Raw genomic sequence first — 18,781 nt, forward strand, 5'->3', positions numbered from 1 at the left:
TGAGCAATGCGACGATTGGGTACGGGAGGTTTTCGGCTGCCAGGGCTCTGTTTGGGTGAGTGCAGGGACTCACCTGCCCACTTTGGAGTAGCCTGGAATGAGATTCAACCTGGCACAGGGTCTGGAGGCATCTCTACAGCTTGCTGATCTCTTTCAAGATTTATTTATGAGTCTTTGGATTCCATTGCTTTCTTGAGATGCATTTCTTCTTTCCTTCCTTTAGGGTTTTGTAATCATGAATGGAGTTTGAATCTTATCAAAAGCTTTCTCCATATGTATGATATGACATATGGTTTTTAGTAGTTACATTTATTGTCATGGTATATTACACTAATTGATTTTCTTATTTAATCAGATACTTTTGTTACTTTTCCAGTTTTAATATGTTTTTTCTTGTAAATTGTTATGCCTAAGAACTTTGCTACTGAATTAATCAAAGTTGTGAGTGTACAACCTTGTTTTGCTCTTGATTTTACATAAAAATGTTTTTAGTATTTCACTTGTATCACTTGTCATCCTGTTGATCTTCGATTTACTTGAGCAGGCACCAGTAACGTCGCCATTTGTCTCCATTGCGTGCTAGTGCAGCCCAGTGATATCTGCTTGCTCCAGGAACAGGAAGAGCCTCAAACCGTTCATTCAGGGAATTGACAAAGAAAAGAAATCTGACCATCTTATTGGTGGGCAGCCACATGGTCTTCTGACGTCCCTTGGAATCTATTTGGTAACAGTTCTAGTCCAGCAGTCGTTTCTGAATCACATTACATGACCGGCCCATCTGATTTTTGATGCCTTGGCAAACGAGACAGCATCCCTGATTCTTGACCGTTGACAGAGGTCAGAACTCTGGATTCCTTCTCTCACTTGAGTGAGATGTGATACTTCTAGCATAGCTCTTTCGATTCCTCTTTGGGATACCCGAATAGCATTCTCATCCTGTTTGCGTAGGGCCCAGGTCTCTGAGGCATATGTTAGCGCAGGAAGAACGGTGGAATCGAAAAGATGTGCCTGAAGTCAAAGGTTCTTCATCCTCTTAACCACTTCTTCAACGCTCTTGAATGCATTCCACGCTGCTCTCTTCCTTCTGCGCAGTTTTGGTGCCAAGTTGGTCCTCATGTTGATTTCTCGACCCAGGTACACATAGCTGCTGCATTCGGAGATGCAGCAATGGAGATGTTTGTTCCATTGAGAGAAAATGGAGTTTCAGGGACTAGTTCATTTTTTCATGAGCATCGTCTTGTTGAGATTCAGCTGCAATCCGACCTTTCCACACTTGTGGTCGAAGTCGGCCAGCATTTACCGCTTGGCTAATGTTTGGCGTTATGAGAACAATGTCATCAGTGAAGCGGAGGTGGTGTAATTGCTAACCATCTATCTTCACTCCCATTCCTTCCCAGTCATTGCATGATGTTCTCGAGAGTGGCAATGAAGAGTTTCGGTGAAATGGTATCACCTCGCCACTCCCCTCTCTTTACATCAATGATCACTTCCTTGTAGAAGGGTGAGATCCTGGTGGTGAATCCACAATACAGCTCATGGAGGATTTTGATATACTGAGTTTGAACGCCCTGTTTGGCCAGGGCTTTGATGACCGCCTCAGTCTCAACAGAATCGAAGGCCTTCTTTAAGTCAATGAACATTAGACAGAGCGGCATCTTGAACTCTTGCAAAACTTCAATGAGTTTGGTCACTTTGTGGATATGGTGGATCGTGCTGAATCCCCTTCAGAAGCCGGCTTGCTTGCATGGTTGTTCTTCGTCTAGTGTTCTGCCTATTCTATTCAGTATGACAAGAGTAAACAACTTGTAGACGACAGACAGCAGGCAGATTGGGTGATAGTTGCCGATGTTGTGGATGTCTCCCTTCTTGTGCAACAGAATGGTCCTACTGGTTTTCCACTGAGACGGAACCTTGCATTCAGACAGGTAACGTGTAAAGAGCCAAGCCAGTGTATTGATGAGTAGTGGCAGCAGAATCTTCAGGTGTTCGGGCCTGATCTTGTCCAGACCAGGTGCTATATGCATATTTATCAATAAAATGGCGTGTCGGATTTCGGAAGGGAGGACATTGGGAATGACATATCTATCCTTTGGAATTTGGTATGTGGGCAGGTGGACATGGCTGTCAAAGAGATCCGAGTAGAAGTCATGAATAATCCTCTCCATTGCCTTTCTGGAAAATGTGATAGATCCATCAGGACATCGGAGGGCAGTCATCTTGGTCTTGTAGTTGGCGAAGGATAGGCGAGTGTTGCGAATACCATCCCTGGCTTCTGCTGCAACAGCCAACACTGCTTCTCTTCTCTCTTTGAGGTCTTCCTTTATCGCATCTCTGCACGGCTTTGTGAGCTTGGACGTTAGCTTGTGGTTGCCTGAGGCTTGCGCCAAACCACGTTGACAAATGAGCTCAAGAGTTTCTGAAGACAGGAAACTTATTTACTAAATTTATAAATTTAGTATTTATAAATTTAGTATTTAGTATTTATAAATAAGATTTTGACTACAGGTTTTATAGAAAACGTGTTTACTATGTTTAAAGAGATTCCTACCATACTCATTATATTTATGCAATAAAATCTGTTTTACTACAAATGTTCACTTAACTCTTGTGAAATGCTTTCTCAGCATCTATTGATATTATTATATAATTTTAGTATTTCATTTTTTTGATATAGTGCATTGCAAGGATACATTTTCATATATTAAGCCATTCTTGTATTGCTGGAATGAATCTCACTTGGTCATAATGCATGAGCCTTTTGACACCTGTTGAACTTTGTTTGCTATATTTTTGCTGAAGTTATTTCACATATACATTCATCAGAGATGTTGGTCAATAATGTGTGTATGATGTCTTTGGTTTTGGTATCAAGGTAATATTGTCCTCATAAAGGTATTCCCAAATACTTACAATTATGTAGTAATTTTAAATTTTATTTAAAAATTATTATTAAAATTAAAAATACTTAATTTTGGAGGAAGAGTTTAAAGAGAATTGGTTTAGGTTTTTTAAAGTTTTGATGAAATTTACTGGAAAAGTCATCTGGATCAGAAATTTCATTTTTTTTTTAAGAATTTTATTTTATTGAGTCACCATGTGGAAAATTACAATGCTTTCAGGCTTAAGTCTCAGTTATACAATGCTGAAACAACCATCCCTTCACCAGTGCCCATATCCCACCACAAAAAAAAAAAAACACAGTATACCTTCCATCCCGCCCCCCCCGCACCCCCCCGCCTTGTAAATTTCGCTTCACTTTCTATTTACTTTGGTTACATTCAATATTTCAACACAAACCTCACTATTATTGTTAGGAGTACCCCACTAGAGTCAGACCTGTTGTGAAGAGATATGAGGTTTTGGATTTCTGTACTTTAGCAACTAAGTCCAGGGAGATTTCTTCCAGATATTGGATCATTGCAAGCTTGTAAACCCCATCTGTGGTCATCATAATATGGTGGTCACCACGCCCTTCACCCCCGGCAAGGAAGAGGCAAGAGAGAGAAATACTTTTCCCCTCCTGGGTGGGCATGGGGCCTCGGCTTAGTTCTCAGTCTGGAGACATTCTGCGAGTTGCTGCCCATGCCGAAAAATTTAGCTGGCATCTGGAGTCACGCTCGTGCAGCTGCGGAGAGGCCACACACACGTGCGGCCCCCGGGATCACATCTTGGCGGCAGATGGGGCCGGTGCCACCCACCTTCCCAAGAGCACCCTGGAGTCCTATTGCTGCAGTTCGTAAATCCCATCTGTGGTCCTCATCAGAACTTTCATTTTGAAGGAGAGTTTTATTAGTGTTTTTATTCCTGTATTGTGATCAGTCAACTCAGATTTCATGTTTCTTCTTGTAATAGTGTTGTTAGATTATTTTCACTGAAATTTATCCTTATCCTCTAGGTTATTATTAATAGTAGCATTGAGCTGTTCATTTGCTTCTTAAAATCCTTCATATTTTTATGTTTATTTTATAGTCTCTTCTCTCCTATTTATAATACTCTTTGAGTTTTTATAAACCCAATTTAAGATATATAAATTCTAGAATCATTTTGAAAGATTAGTTCTTAGTTTCATTAACAGTTTCTACTTTTGCTTCTATTTCATTTGTTTCTGCTGATTTTAATTTATTCTCCCTAAAAGGTAACACTAAGTTTCATTTGTTACTTTTTCAGTTGCTCTTCCTATAAGATTAATTTACTTTTTTCTCTATAAAGATCTGTATTAACTTACTTCTTAGTAGTGCTTTTGCTGTATCCCATGGGTTATGATAACTTGGATTTTTACTTTCATGTTTCTAGGGATTGTTAAACTTCTGCTTTAAGTCCTTGTTGACCTAGTGACCTAGTGGTTGCTGAAAACCTATTATTTAGTTGTCACATGTTTTTTCAATTGCCTTTTTGGTATTCATTTCTAATTTCATAGAATTATGGTCATAGAAAATATTCAGTATAATTTCAGTTTCATGAGTTTGTTGATACTTGTTTTGTGTTCTACAATATGGCTTATCCTTGAAAATGTTCCATGTGCAGTTAAGAATGTGAATTGAACTGTTTTAGGATAAAATGTTCTGTTAGTCCCACTTGTTCTAATTAACCATTTAATGCTATTATTTTCTCTTTTCCCCTTGATTTTGTTAAAACACTATTGTGTATAATAGAGTTGTTTCAGGCATACAGTGTTTATACACCAATCCCACCATCAATGTCTCCTTCCCTCCCTATTTTCCTGCAATCCACAGCCTGTCCCCTAGTCAGGAACATAGCACTGTAGCACTGTTGTCCTGTTGTTCATCGATTTGCTCGAGCGGGCACCAGTAAAGTCTCCATGGTGAGACTTGTTGTTACTGGTTTTGGCATATCGAATATGCCATGGGTAGCTTGCCAGGCTCTTCCGTGTGGGCAGGATACCCTCGGTAGCTTGCCGGGCTCTCTGAGAGGGACAGAGGAATCAAACCCGGGTTGGTCACGTGCAAGGCAAATGCCCTACCTGCTGTGCTATCACTCCAGTCCTGGCAGGAACATAACAAATTTTTGACAGGAACATGACAAATTTATTTCATATTACTTGCTCCAAAAAAACTTGAAGAAATGGCAATAGAATTACTAGAAAATAAATGAACAAAAGTCAATTTGTAGTATTAGTTGCTATATGAGTTTAACCTATGTGAATAAAGAAATTAAAATCATTTAACATAATGTAAGTGTTTATTCTCACTTTTCAACTGTGGCATTTAAACATATTGCATTAAACTTAATTTGTATAATTTGGATCTTATTTAGGTAATCATAATATCTTCCTTGTTACAAATGAAACTTTTACTTTTGCCCCCTCATCAGGCTTATAAGAAATTTATTTAATATTACTTGGTGCAAAAAAAGGGTAAATCTAATACCCAAGAATAGTAGAGATAAGTACCAGGAGGGTTATTCCACAGCTTACTCACATGCTAGGGGTAAAAGCAGCTAAGATAGAGAAGGTACCACCAAATAAAGTGTGCTAGGAGGACCTGCTCAGGATGGGAGATGCGGGCTGAAAGTAGACTATCGACCAAACATGATGGCCACTCAATACCTATATTGCAAACCACAACACCCATAAGGAAAGAGAAATCAAAATGGAATGCCTTGCCACAGAGGCAGGCTGGAGTGGAGGGGACGTGATAGGGGTGGTGGGAGGGATACTGGGACCATTGCTGGTGGAAAATAGGCACTGGTGGAGGGTTGGGTACTTGACTGTTGTATGACTGAAATGCAAGCACGAAAGTTTGTAAGTCTGTAACTGTACCTCACTGTGATTCACTAATAAAAAATAAATAAATAAATAAATAAATAAATAAATAAAGGGTAAAAGAATGGCAAATAGAATTATCAGGAAATAAATCAATAAAAGTTCATTTATGATGGGTAATTGCTATATACTTTTAATCATTTTTTTTTGTGTGAAGCAAGAAAGTTTTTATTGAAACTTAATTTAGAAAGATGTGAGAGGAGAGAAAGGAAGAAGTACTTGTTTAAGAGAGAATACAGGCTCCTCCAGAGTGGAAAAAGGCAAGCAAAGAAAGAGACAAGCAAGCAAGATATGTATTCAAGGGAGAATGTGGGCTTGAAGAACAAACCTGTTCTTAGTCTTCCTTAATCTAATCTAGTAGAGGACAACACTAAGCACCATCAGTGAGTGCCGTACACAATGCCATGTTAAGAAGTTTCTCCTGTCATTTAAAAGAGCTCTTTTAACACTTCTAGCAAAACTGGTTTCAAGGCTAAATTGTTGCCTGTTCATGAAACTCTGTACAGTTCCTTCAAATCTAAATGATAATTTAGCTGAATAGAGTATTCTTGGTGAGGTGTTCATTGTTTTTTTTGTACTATATTCTTCCATATTCTTCTGGTTTATAGATTCTCATTTGATATATATTTTGTATATCTTATGGGCTTTCCTTTGTAAGTTCCTTTTTTTAATCCTACTGATTTCTATATTTATCTCTATCTTTAGATTTTTGTCATTTTGAGTATAATGTGTCTTGGAGTTTTTCTAATTGTGTTTATTTTCACTGAACTCTTCGGGCTTCTTGATGCCTGTAATCCTCAACTCTGGGAATCAATTTTTTTTCTTTTTTAAATGAATCACCATGAGATACAAGGCTTGGAAGCTGGCCTCACATGCTGGGGGAAAAGGCAGCTGAGATAGAGAAGGGACCACCATGTAAATGATGCTTGGAGGGCTCGATGTTTCCTTTAACTATTGTTTCTTCACCACATTTCTCTTCCTATTCTTCAGAGACTGATAATTCTTACAGTGCTCCTTTTGAACTCATCTCATAGTTTTCTGGTATGCTGTTCATTTCTTTTCAGACTATTCCTTCTTCTAACCTTGTTGTCCTTGAATCTTTTGCTCAGCTTCTGTTATTCTGCTATGCAAAGCTTATTGACTTTTTATTTTTTTGTATCACCTACCATGTTTTTCATTTCTGTCATTTCTGACTGTAATAGTTCTTTCATTTTGACCCTCATACTTTCTTGTGCTTTGCTGACTACTTGTGCTATCATTTAACTCACTGAAAATCCTCTTCAGCGTGTCACTCACACATTGTCTGAAGATTTACTGGGGGTGTTTATGTCTTCAGAGATCTTGTTTTCACTTCTTGAAATTTGTGGGTTTCTACATGTTTTCCTTATTTGTTTTCCAGTGTTCTTGCTGTGCTAGGGGTAAGCCTTTGTAGATAACTTGTAGTCTTTGTAGTTATGGATGATGTGGAGGGATTAAGCTAGGGATTGGTCCCTATCTTTTCCACCTGTCCTCACAGAATGACAGGAAAATGTTGTGAGTAGCATGCAATTTGTTGAGTAGATCTGTCCATGGCCTTGAACTTTAGGAGCTGTGGTATGGACCCTTAACATGGCTCAGGTTAGGTGTGGATGCTGCTGGGATCTACCTGGGAGGAAAGGGCTATCCCTCCCAGTTGAGCTCTGACTCCCATTCAGAACAGGCCCAGCTATATCAGCAAGAGGCTAGCCTCACCTGGGAGGGTGGGACAGCAAGCAGAAGGTCAGCTATTTTCTTATTTTTTTCTGTATGGCTCATCTATCCATACTTGTAAATGAGGTGTTGAAATTCTCTCTTTGTATTACTGTCAATGTCATTCTTTTGTTCTGTTATTTTTTTTTCTTTTTGGGTTACACCTGGCGATGCACGGGTGTGCATTCCTGGCTCTGCACTCAGGAATCACCCCTGGCGGTGCTCAGGGGAACCATATGGGATGCTGGGAATCGAACCTGGGTCAGCCGCGTGCAAGGCAAACACCCTACCCGCTGTTCTATTGCTCTAGCCCCATGTTCTGTTAATTTTGATTAATGTATTTTGGTGTTATTTCATTTGGTTCATATATTTTAAGTGCTTTTTTAATAACTAAATATTATATCTTCTTGTATTAAGTTCTTAATCTCTTAATAATGTCCATCCCTGTCTCTTATTATCTTTTCAAGCTGAAAATCTGTTATTCTATATAACTATGCTTGTCCTTTTAAAGTTACCAATTGCTTATAGTATTGTTTTCCAACCCTTTATCCTGAATCTATATTTGTGATGAAAATTAAGATGTGTTTATTCTAGTCGAAGAAAGATTTAAAAAATTAATCAATATCTCTATGCTTTTAATTGGTTAATTTAGACCATTAACATTGAGGGTAATTATTAAATATAGGCTTTTATTATCTCTTATTATTCCCATCTGTTTTTTATGATTTTGTTTTGAAAAGCTGTGTGGAATCTTATAGAGTTTCCTTAAGTATAATTTGTTTCTCTGTAGATCTTGTAGTAATCTGTTCCTTGTCTGATGGTGGGCCTGTTTAGGTTTATGTTTTTGTTCCTGGGGCTGGTTGGGCTACACCTGGTTGTGCTCAGGGCTTGCTCCTGGCTCTGTGCTCAGGAAATCACATCTGAAGAAGCTTCAAAACCATATGTGGTGCTAGGGATCAAACCTTGGTCAGGCATAAGCAAGGAAAGCTCCTTACTCACTGTACTATTTCCCTAGTTCCAATTTAGGTTTATATTGTTTGACAATTTTTCAAACTCTTATATTTGTTTTTTTTAATTTATTTTATTGAATCACCATGTGGAAAGTTACAAAGTTCTCAGGCTTATGTCTCAGTTATACAATGCTTAAACACCTGTCATTTTACCAGTGCCCGTATTCCACCACCAAAAAAAAGAAAAAAAAACAGTACACCTCCCATCCCCTACCCCCCACCCCCACCTGCATAACTGATAAAATTCACTTCATTTTCTCTTTACCTCGATTACATTCCATATTTCAACACAAAACTCACTATTGTTGTTGGGGTTTCAACACAGAACTCACTATTCTTCTTGGAGTTTATCCCCCCCCCCCAAATACGGCCCTATTGACAAGGAAATATTTGATAATTAGTTCTCCACTAATGAGAATGAAGATAAACCGTGGCCTCGCGGTTTAGGATTTCTGTGTTTTAGTAATTAAGTACATGGAGATTTAAGTGGGAAATTTCATCATTTCCCTTCCTGGGGCAGCATAAAGCAAAAGCTTAGTTCACAGTCTGGGGACATGGCTGCGAGCACTTTCTGGGTTCAGAAGTAATCTAGCTGGCTCTGGATCTTGGTCGTTCAGCAGCAAAGCGGCCGTGCAAATGCATGGCCACCCGGTTCGAATCTAGGCAGAGCGCGAACTGGAGCCGGTTCCGGCCCCAGCCCGAAACTCTCAAACTCATATTTGGATGCTTAGTTCCTTCCTCAAATTAGAGATATTCTCAGAAATGCTTTTATTCAAGCTGAGATTTTCTATCTCCACTCCTACCCCACCCCCTTTTATGTAACTAAACCTCATGTTCAATAAAACAACACTTGAAAGTCAATACTGAAGAAATAAGAATTGGCAAGAATAAAATATTTTATTTAGGTGATAGAAACCTAAGAAGATGGTGAATTTCACTCTCCCCTCATCTTTCTCTCAGGTTAGGGTTTTGGTTTTATATATTTGGGGAAAAAAAAGTGGGATAATGGTTAATGGAGAGGGATTCAGGCACGTGACTGGCTGGCATCAGCATCTTGTTGATGGTGATATCCTTTGATAAAAGTGTTTAAATAGCAATCTATGTCTCCAGGAGTCTTTGTGACAGCTTTTAGAGAGATATCTCTCTAGAAGACTAGTTGATTATTTCCTTCTACTTGTTATTTTCTGGTTTAATTTTAAATGCATAACAGATTACTTTTTATTAAGAAATAAACAGGCATGGGCCAGAGCAATAGTACAGTGAGTAGGGCACTTGCCTTTCATGAAACCCCTGGCATCCTAACCATCCTAATGGTCCCCCTAGCACCACTAAGAGCAATTTTTGAATGCAGAGCCAAGAGTAACCCCTGATCATTGGCGGGTATTATCCTAAGCAAAACAAAACAACCCCTTCCAACACCAAAATGAAAAGAAATAGACAAGGCAAAGGCTAAAGAGAGTGAGGGATTAATATATATGTATATAATATGTATTATCTATAAACAAAGGTTAAGATGGAGTTTCTAATGCTTGCTCATTTGTATTGGACCCCAATAATTTTTGTTTCTTTGATTGGTGTGGTTCCATAGAACTCAGACTACTTTAAGATCTTGAAATACATTTTTCTAGTTCTTGTTTTGTTTCTGTGTTTTCCTATGCCATAGTTCCCAACAATAACTTGTATCACTTGTCATCCCGTTGCTTGAGCAAATCATGAGTAATGGGATGACAAGTGATACAAGTGATAGTTTCCAACATATCAGTTCTATTGGCTAGCTCTGTCTCTCTCTCTTTCCTTCCTTCCTTCCTTCCTTCCTTCCTTCCTTCCTTCCTTCCTTCCTTCCTTCCTTCCTTCCTTCCTTCCTTCCTTCCTTCCTTCCTTCCTCATTCTTTCTTTCTTTCTTTCTTTCTTTCTTTCTTTCTTTCTTTCTTTCTTTCTTTCTTTCTTTCTTTCTTTCTTTCTTTCTTTCTTTCTTCTCTCTCTTTCTTTCTTTCTTTCTTTCTCTTTCTCTCATTCTCTTTCTCTATTTCTTTCTCTTTCTCTCTCTCTTTCCTTCTTTCTCTCTCTTTCTCTCTTCTTGTTATAAATATTTTATCAATTATTTTAATTTTATTTAATATTGTTTTACACATGGTCTTAAGCTTCAGGGAAGTTACTTGGTTACACTGCATTGAGCTTTTCCCTAAGGCTTTTGTTTGCTTTATCATTTGTGTCAAGTTTCTTTGTTTTCTCACTTTAATATGATATATTAACTTCAATTTGTTGAGTTAAACAGCTATCAATCACTTACTGTGAAGGCCTTATGTCAGCATTCTAAGTGGAAGAATACAATACTAATATTATTTAGCCGTGATACCGTGGTGTCTTTTGCTTTATATACTGGCTTTTTATACCTATTTAGATGATTAAAAATTAGTGCCAATAAAAGGTAAAATCAAAGGAGATTTTGGGTGTGGAGATAGTTCAATGGATTCAAGCTTCTCAAGGGGGCTGATAGTGGTTGAACTGAAGGGCAAGATTTGCTTCTATTCTCTCCTTTTTAGCCAGTTCCAACTACTATGCTTTCCCAATCCTAGGTTATAGCTAGGTTATAGCCCAACTGTTGTCTAATCATGATCTGTAAGTTCTTTAGGACCAATCTTTCACAAGGATACAGACAGGAGGAGAATGATGAACTGAGGTCAGAGCACAGTGGTTGGGCGTTCACCTTCCACGCTGCCGACCTGAGTTCGATTCCTCTGCCCCTCTCGGAGAGCCTGGCAAGCTACCGAGAGTATCAAGCCCATGGGGCAGAGCCTGGCAAGCTACCCGTGCGTATTGGATATGCCAAAAACAGTAACGATAAGTCTCTCAATGAGAGACGTCACTGGTGCCTGCTGGAACAAATCGATGAGCAACAGGATGACAGTGACAATGACAATAGTCACAGGCAGACATAGGGAAGGCGATTATCAGTGTTGATAGGTGCATTCCTGTTGCGTGAACGTTCCTGTGGTCGGAGGTGCTGAGTTAAGGAACACAGAAGAAATGTCTTGGCTAAGGCTTGTCTAAGGCTCTCTCTGGCTCTTAGCAAAGGCAGAGGGCCTCGTGGACCTCCTTTTATTGATCATGGTAGCTCTAAAGGGCGCAATATAGTGACGTCACCAGAGGCATCAAAAGATGTTACAGGAAGAACATTGAGGCAACATTATTTCCTTGTATCTGCAGGCCAGTAATCTAGGCCTCCGGAAAGAAGATGCAAAACCAAAACTGAAACCTTCCTTGGGCTAAAAGCACTTGGATTTACATCCCAAAAACCAGGCTGGGCTGCCACAGGAAATCTACATGTCAATTACAAACTAGGCAGCACCTGAAATCTACATCCCAAAGACTAGGCTGGGCCAGAGCCTGGAATCTACAATGTCAAAAGTCAGGTCTGGTGAGCACTTAAGATCTGCATGTCAAAGACCAGCCAAGCTTCAGTGAGAAAAGGAAAACTGCCTCTGAAATTATTTTCTGAAGGCAGCTGAAAAGGGGAAAATATTCCTATCTGTAGTACAGTGTCCCCAACACATTCCCTTACAAACTATTTTTAATTTGCGTTCTCTAGGCTCTGAGTAATGGCAGGAAGAACCAAAGATGAATACAATCACAGAGATACCCCTTTTCATGAACTGCATTGACAGTCCCTAAGTGCATAGAACAGTGGGTAGGGCACTTACCTTCATGCAGCCAACCTGAGTTCAACCCCTGGCATCCCGTATGGTCCCCCCAGCACCCCAAAGAGTAATTTCTGAATGCGGAGCCAGGAGTAACACCTGAGCATCACTGGGTATGATCCTAAACAAAACAAAATAAAACCCCCCACCCCCACCAAAATGAAAAGAAATATACAAGGCAAAGGCTAAAGAGAGTGAGTGATTAATATATGTCACACTGTTGCACTGTCGTCCTGCTGTTCATCGATTTGCTCGATTGGGCACCAGTAACGTCTCCATTGTGAGATTTCTTGTTACTGTTTTTGGCATATCAAATACACCACGGGTAGTTTAACAGGCTCTGCTGTGCTGACCGGACACTCTTGGTAGTTTGCTGGGCTCTCTGAGAGGGACGGAGAATCGAGCCTAGGTCATATATTATCTATAAATGGAGGGCTTATGTCTTGTGCATTATGATGAGATCAGTGCAGAGACTCTTTCCTGAGGGTGTCATGAGTACATCTTACTCAGTTCACTCCAGTCTCCACAATTTATGCCCATCTCTCTCCCCTCTGAACTCCAGCTGCTTGTACTTGGGAATTGCAGTCGTTATCAGTTTCTCACACTTGGTAAGAACCCTTCTCTAGCCACTGGACCTATGCATACATAAATCATCAAAATGTATAAAGATTTTACAAAGAGAAATAGGCAAATCCATGTTTCTGTGGAAATATTTTAGCACATTGATCTCAATATTTGATGGGCAAAAAAAAAAAGATAGGTATAGACATTCAAATAGTATGATCTCATAAATATTAAAAAGAAACTCTATCCAATAAATTAAGACATGCATTCTGAAAACTCAAATATACATGGAATACTGATTCTAACTGAACTTATACTTGGTCAAAGACCAAGTTTAATAAATGTAAATAATTGAAATCATAGGAACTGTATGTTCTCTTCTATGAGGCAATTGAATCCTAACAAAAGCAGAATTAAAGATTTTTCCTTTATTTAGAAATTTAGAATTACATTTCAAAATAACCCATGGAACAAAGAAAAGTCACAAGAAACATTAGAACTGTTTTAAACTGGATGATAATAAAAGTATGTTTTTTTTATGTGTTTCGAAGTGAACAAATGATCTTTGTACTAAGCAACAAAATCAAGTAATCTTGTGAAGGATTTTGATTCATGGCAATATTTTAACAGCAAAGAAGATAGAAACAGGTTAATAATAAATACAAGCAGAAATTAATGAAAAAAATTACAATGGAGAGGATCAACAAAACCCAGAGTTGGGAACTTAGAAATGATTAATGGCCTTGATATACCTCTTGAGCATATGAAGAGGACACACAGCCATTGTTAGGAATAAACATGTCAACATTTCTAGAAATTATTTTGATACCAAAAATAATATGACATTGATGGCATGTTATGAATAATAAAGCCCAAGCTTAGATTAAATGGTCAATATTCTGAAAAATATACTACTTGGCAAAGTAAAAATCTTCAAAACTTTGAAGTACAAAAAGAGTTTAAAATAATCTAGAATATGAAAACTCTAGTTGTAAAGGAAAATATTTTTTTAAATTACATATAGTGACGATTATTTATTTTGGCAGGGAAAATATATTAGAACTAGTTACCAAAAGTTGACACAAAACAAGAATTTAATAAAATTCAGAAGAAAGAAAAATTCATATTACATGGTATACTATATATTATTTGTTCTACATTTCTCTCTTATTCCTTAATCACCCTGTAAAAAGATATTGGCTAACATTATTTTATAGAGAAAATATAGATGTTATCTGTTTTCTATTTGGTTGGTCAAATTGTGGTTTTTTATTATTTCTCATTATTTTTAGAGAATAAGAAGAGAATAATAAGAAGAGAATATATTAAGTTCTATTTTTGCATTTTAAATTGAATTTTACATTTTTCAAGATTATGTGGATTTTTTTAATTTTTAAAAATTTTTTTTAATTTAATTTTTTTTTTTATTAATGAGTCACCGTGAGGGTGCATTACAGAGTTTTGTGCCTGTGTTACAGTCATACAATACTTGAGTACCCATCCCTCCACCAGTGCCCATTCTCCTCCATCGATGGCCCCAGGGTCTCTCCCTCCCCTCACCTCCCCATACTGTCCCCCCCCCACACACACACCCAGGTCCCATGACAGGGAATTCCTTAATGTTCACTCTCTCCTTTTGGGTGTTATGGTTTGAATGGAGATACTGGGTAGCTGTCCTGTTCAATCTATAGTCTGCTTTCAACCCACCTCTCCTATCCTGAGTGGATCCTCCACTGCACTTTGGTTGGTGTTCCCTTCTCTGTCTGAGCTGCCCTCTCCCCCAGCATGTGAGGTCAGCTTCCAAGCCGTGGAGCAGGCCTCCTGGTATTAATTGCTACTATTCTATTTTATATTCCGCAAATGAGTGCGATTTTTCTGTGTCTGTCTCTTTCTTTCTGACTCATTTCACTTAGCATGATACTTTCCATGTTGATCCACTTATATGCAAAGTTCATGACTTCATCCTTTCTGACAGTTGCATAGTATTCCATTGTGTAGATGTACCAAAGTTTCTTTAACCAGTCATCTGCTCTTGGGCATTCAGGATTTTTTTCCCAGATTCTGGCTATTGTAAACAGTGCTGCGATGTACATACAGGTGCAGATGTCATTTTGACTATACTTTTTTTGCCTCTCCGGGATATATTCCCAAAAGTGGTATTGCTGGGTCAAATGGGAGCTCAATTTCTAATTTTTTGAGAAGTGACCACATTGTTTTCCAAAAGGGCTGAACCAGTAGGCATTCCCACCAGCAGTGTAGGAGGGATCCTTTCTCCCCACATCCACGCCAACAGCGGTTGCTTTTGTTCTTTTGGATGTGAGCCAGTCTCTGTGGTGTGAGGTGGTATCTCATAGTGGTTTTGATCTGCATCTCCCTGATGATTAGTGATGCAGAGCATTTTTTCATGTGCCTTTTGGACATTTGTATCTCTTCCTAAGAAAAGTTTCTGTTCATTTCTTCACCCCATTTTTTCATGGGGTTGGATGTTTTCTTTTTGTAGAGGTCAACCAGTGCCTTGTATACCCTTGATATCAACCCCTTATCGGATGGGTATTGGATGAATATCCTTTCCCATTCTGTAGATTGCCTTTGTATTTTGGTCACTGTATCTTTTGCAGTGCAGAATCTTCTTAGTTTAATGTAGTCCCATTTGTTTATCTCTGTTTCCACTTGATTGCTCAGTTGCATGTCATCTTTGAAGATACCGTTAGCTTCAATATCATGGAGGGTTTTGCGGACCTTGTCTTCGATGTACCTTATGGATTGTGGTCTGATTTTGAGGTCTTTAATCCATTTTTTTTTTTTTTTTTGCTTTTTGGGTCACACCCGGCGATGCACAGGGGTTACTCCTGGTTCTACACTCAGGAATTACTCCTGGCGGTGCTCAGGGGACCATATGGGATGCTGGGATTCGACCCCGGGTCGGCCGCGTGCAAGGCAAACGCCCTACCCGCTGTGCTATCGCTCCAGCCCCGGTCTTTAATCCATTTTGATCTGACTTTTGTGCATGGTGTTAGGTCGAGGTCTAAGCCCATTTTTTTGCATGTGGTTGTCCAGTTATGCCAGCACCATTTGTTGAAGAGGCTTTTCTTGTTCCACTTCACATTTCTTGCTCCCTTATCAAAGATCAGATGATCATATATTTGGGGTTGCATGTAGGGTTATTCCACCCTGTTCCATTGATCGGCAGCTCTGCCTTTGTTCCAGTACCATGCTGTTTTAATTGTTACCACTTTGTAGTAATGTTTGAAGTTGGGGAGGGTGATGCCTCCTATTGTCTTTTTCCCAAGAATTGCTTTAGCTATTCGTGGGCATTTATTGTGTTAGGGCGAGGATCGAAATCTCCCTATAACGACAAAGAGACTCCAGAGACTGCAAACAGCAAGCAGGGTTTATTGTAAGACTGGCTAGCCAGGGTCCAGCCGCCTATGCTGACACGCAGGTCCAGCAGGTTGGGCAAAAGACCCCGAGCTTCTCCAAAGGAGATCTTATATAGGCCTTCCCGACCGTTACAGCAGAGCCCACGCATTCCCTAGCCAATAAGTTCATAATTCGACATGCCTCTCCATCCAATCCCGTTAGGCCGATCTGCTTGTCCAGCTATTAGATTTACAGGCCACAATTGCGTAAGCACCTGCACGGGTCCGAGGGCTGAGCCCTGGTCCAGGAGGCTATCTGTTTAGATTACACCCTTATATGGTCATAGCTCAGGAGCCTGCACATTCCTCTTGGAGCAAGCAGATAGCAGAGGCCTGAGTGGAAAATACAGGGTTTTCATTTTCTTTGGCTCCACCCAGGGCAGTCCTGCCCTAACAATTGTTCCATATGAATTTCAGGAGTGTTTGATCAATTTCTTTGAAGAATTTCATGGGTATCCTTATAGGGATCATATTGAATCTGTATAGTGCTTTGGGAAGTATTGCCATTTTGACAATGTTAAGTCTTCCTATCCATGAGCAGGGAATATGTTTCCATTTCCTCGTGTCCTCTTTTATTTCGTTGAGTAGCGTTTTGTAGTATTCCTTGTAGAGATCCTTTACTTCCTTAGTTAGGCTGATTCCTAGGTACTTGATCTTCTGGGGCACAATTGTGAATGGGATTTTTTTAAATGTCACTTTCCTCTGACTCATTATTTGCATATAGGAAGGCCATGGATTTGGGGTATTGATTTTATAGCCTGCAACTTTGCTGTACAAGTCTATTGTTTCTAGGAGTTTCTTAGTGGAGGTTTTAGGATTCTCTAGGTATAGAATCATGTCATCTGCAAATAGTGAGAGCTTGATTTCTTCCTTTCCTATCTGAATACCCTTAAAGTCTTTTTCTTGCTTAATTGCTATTGCAAGTACTTCCAGTACTATGTTGAGCAGAAGTGGTGAGAGTGGGCATCCGTGTCTTGTCCCTGATCTTAGAGGGAAGGCCCTTAGTGTTTCTCCATTGAGGATAATGCTTGCCATGGGTTTATGTTAGATGGCTTTGACAATCTTGAAGAAAGTTCCTTCTAAACCTATTTTGGTGAGAGTTTTCATCATAAATAGGTGTTGGATCTTGTCAAATGCTTTCTCTGCATCTATTGAAATGATCATATGGTTTTTATTTTTACTTTTGTTGATATGATGGATTATGTTGATTGATTTCCGAATGTTAAACCATCCTTGCATCCCCGGGATGAATCCTATTTGGTCGTGATGTATGATTTTTTTATGAGTTGTTGGATTCTATTTGCTAGTATTTTGTTGAGAATCTTCGCATCCGTGTTCATCAGAGATATTGGCCTGTAGTTTTCCTTGTTAGTTGTATCTTTCCACATGGTGATTCAATAAAAATAAATACATTTAAAAAAAGAATGTGATTTCTTCATGCTGTACATATCCCTTGATGAATAGAAAATGACCGTCACTCTCACTTCTAATCTTTTTCAGCCTGAAATCTATGTTGTTAGATACTAGTATGGCCACCCCAGCTTTTTTGAGGGAGTTGTTTGCTTGTAGGATTGTTTTCCATCCTTTGACTTTGAGCCTGTGTTTGCTCTGACTGTTCAGGTGTGTTTCTTGTAGGCAGCAGAAAGTTGGGTTTAGTTTCAGAATCCATTTTGCTACTCTGTGTTTCTTTTTTTTTTTAAATTAATTTATTTATTTTTAATTCGTGAATCACCATGAGGGCACATTTACAGATTTATACACTTTTGTGCTTATGCTTCCCTCATACAAAGTTCGGGAACCCATCCCTTCACCAGTGCCCATTCTCCACCACCAGTAAACCCAGCATCCCCCCACCCCGCCCTGCCACCGTGGCAGGGCATTCCCTTCTGTTCTCTCTCTCTAATTAGCTGTTGTGGTTCGCAATAAAGGTGTTGAGTGGCCACTGTGCTCAGTCTCTAGCCCTCATTCAGCCCGCAACTCCCTTCCCCCACATGGCCTTCGACTACATTATAGTTGGTGATCCCTTCTCTGAGTTGCCCTTTCCCCAGAATGTGAGGCCAGCTTCTAAGCCATGGAGTCAACCTCCTAGTACTTATTTCTACAATTCTTGGGTGTTAGTCTCCCACTCTGTTATTCTATATACCCTAGATGAGTGCAATCTTTCTATGTCTGTCTCTCTCTTTCTGACTCATTTCACTCAGCATGAAACTTTTCATGCCCATCCACTTAACTACAAAATTCATGACCTCCTTTTTTCTGACAGCTGCATAGTATTCCATTGTATAGATGTACCAAAGTTTCCTCAACCAGTCATCCGTTCTAGGGCATTCGGGTTTTTTCCAGATTCTGGCTATTGTAAACAGTGCTGCGATGAACATACATGTGCAGATGTTGTTTCGATTATACTTTTTTGCCTCTCTGGGATATATTCCCAGCAGTGGTATTGCTGGGTCAAATGGGAGCTCAATCTCTAATTTTTTGAGAATCGTCCATATTGTTTTCCAGAAGGGCTGAACCAGTCGGCATTCCCACCAGCAGTGTAGAAGGGTCCCTTTCTCCCCACATCCTCTCCAACAGCGG

The 18,781-nt window shown here is 39.3% G+C and overlaps 1 pseudogene; it reads right to left on the minus strand.

Annotated features, from left to right (window-relative positions):
- Positions 1-505: 505 nt before the first annotated feature.
- LOC129405937 (uncharacterized) overlaps positions 506-18,781 on the minus strand; it is a 127,369-nt pseudogene continuing 109,093 nt past the window's right edge.

This window comes from Sorex araneus, chromosome 6 (assembly GCF_027595985.1).
Source record: "Sorex araneus isolate mSorAra2 chromosome 6, mSorAra2.pri, whole genome shotgun sequence".
NCBI classification, from domain to species: domain Eukaryota; kingdom Metazoa; phylum Chordata; class Mammalia; order Eulipotyphla; family Soricidae; genus Sorex; species Sorex araneus.